The sequence below is a fragment of the Aegilops tauschii genome, chromosome 7 (assembly GCF_002575655.3).
Source record: "Aegilops tauschii subsp. strangulata cultivar AL8/78 chromosome 7, Aet v6.0, whole genome shotgun sequence".
NCBI lineage: Eukaryota > Viridiplantae > Streptophyta > Magnoliopsida > Poales > Poaceae > Aegilops > Aegilops tauschii.
This window is the reverse complement of record NC_053041.3, coordinates 441,920,619-441,922,817: the sequence shown is the minus strand read 5'-3', so window position 1 is coordinate 441,922,817 and position 2,199 is coordinate 441,920,619. Positions and strand designations below refer to the sequence as shown.

General features: G+C 57.0%; 1 pseudogene; it reads left to right on the top strand.

The window, feature by feature from the left end:
* Positions 1 to 368: 368 nt before the first annotated feature.
* LOC141027242 (uncharacterized) lies at positions 369 to 1,915 on the top strand (annotated as a pseudogene).
* The last annotated feature ends 284 nt before the right edge of the window (positions 1,916 to 2,199 follow it).

The following is a 2,199-nucleotide window of genomic DNA, read 5'->3' as shown; positions in this document are numbered from 1 at the left end:
GCTCGAGTTGAGACATGTGCAGTGTGGAACGCTTGCTGAAACTGATCCCAAGTGATATTGGCTATGGGCAAAGTGGCTGTGTAATTCTCCCACCATGAGGCTGCTGTTAAAGTATTCCTTTTGTTTGTATTTCATGTAATAGGAAACTACCCCAATATCCCACCGAATATTATTGTATGATTCGGTTGAGGATTGGCTTTGATTCACCTTGACTAGCAAGGCATGTAATCCTATATATTGTGAATACAAGGACCGCCCCAAGTGTGGCGTCAATCACACAAATCCTACTTTGTTTCTTGGTATCAGATACGCACGATCCTCCCTGATCGCCCCGCTCGCTCCCTGCCTCCTCACAGCACCGTCCAGCCATGTCCAACACCGACTCCTCCCTCTCTTCCTCCACCCTGCCCACCTCCATGAACTCCACCACCGGTGCCCTGGTGACCGCCGTCATGCCCGCCGCTGCGTCTCCCGCTGTCAACGTCGCGAGTGTCCGCACCCATGTCCCAGTGACACTGGACCTCCACGCCTCCAACTTCACCAGGTGGAGGATGCTCATCCGCGTGCTTCTCGACAAGTACGATCTGCTCTCCCACGTCAACACCGCCACTGTTGAGGCGGACCGCACCGCCGACTGGGTTCGCGAGGACTATATTGTCCGCTCGTGGCTCTATGGTTCGATCTCGGACGAGATCCTTGACATAATCATGGCGAAGGATCAGATGGCGCAAGAAGCTTGGACACTCATCACCAACCTGTTTCTGGACAATCAGATGACCCGCGCCGTTTATCTTGAAGCGGAGTTCCGCAGCCTCGTCCAGGGCGAGCTCTCCATCACCGCCTACTGCCACTGTTTGAAGGCGCTCTCCGATGCCCCCGGCGATGTTGGCACCCCCATCTCCGACCAGACACTTGTGCTCAATTGCCTCCGTGGTCTCAATCCGCGGTTTTCGGACATCACGACGATAGTCACCATGCAGAACCCCCTTCCCTCGTTCAGCCAGACGAGATCGTTGTTGACCCTCCGTGAAACTCAGCTCGCGAATTCCGCCGCGATTGGGCACCAGACGGCACTCTATGGAGGTGCGCCTCCCCATGGCGCCGGCGGCTCCACTTCCTCTGGACACCACCGTGGCGACGGCGCTCGACACGGCAGCGACGACCCTCGTTACGGGAACGCCTCCGGGGGTGGCTCCTCCGGCGAACAACGCAACAGCGGCAACTGGAAGAAGAAGAAGGGCTCCGGCGGCGGGAACGGCGGGGGTGGCCACCCCAACTCCCACGATGGGCACTTCCAGCAGGGGGCGCCCTCGTCTGTTGGTCCCTGGGTCTGCTTCAATCCCTATACAGGGCAGGCCCAACAACTCCTTCAGGCGCCCCCGACAGCACGGCCCAACGCCGATGCTGGCCTCCTCGGGCCATGACCCCCGGTCCTTCCGTCGGCCCAGGCCTTCACCTCCCTCGCCCCGCTGCACGGCCAGGCGTTCGACACCAACCCGCCGCCCACTCCTGCCTACGGCAGCTCTCCGGCGTGGGACTGCTCCGCCCTCCTCACTGCACTCAACAACGCCGCAACTCCTTCGACAGTGGGCGAATGGGTAATGGACTCTGGAGCCACAGCGCACATGGCCTCGGACCCCGGTATGCTTCACCATCTCACACCCTCTCCCTCCTCCTCCGTTGTCACCATGGGCAATGGCTCCACCTTGCCTATCTCACACACTGGACACACCTCTATACCCACTTCCACTCGTTCTCTCTTCCTTCGCAATGTATTACTTGTTCCACACATCATCAAGAATTTACTTTCCGTTCGTCGCTTCACCATTAATAATCTTTGTTCTATCGAGTTTGACCCCCTCGGCTTTTCTGTGAAGGATCTTCGCACCAAGGCCGTGGTTCTTTGCTGCAATAGTCTCGGTGACCTCTACATCTTCCCATCATCGGTCATCCACCACCACGCCCATGGAGTCATCGCCACCACCTCCACCGAGCTTTGGCACTGTCGCTTAGGACATCCGGGACGTGACGCCATGTCCCAACTTCATAAGAACTCTTTTATTTCATGTAATAAGGCAGCCTCGCATGTTTGTCATGCTTGTCAACTTGGCAAACACGTGCACTTGCCCTTCGCTAGGTCTACATCAATAAGCATCGAACCATTTAAGTTGATACATTGTGATCTTTGGACTTCTCCAA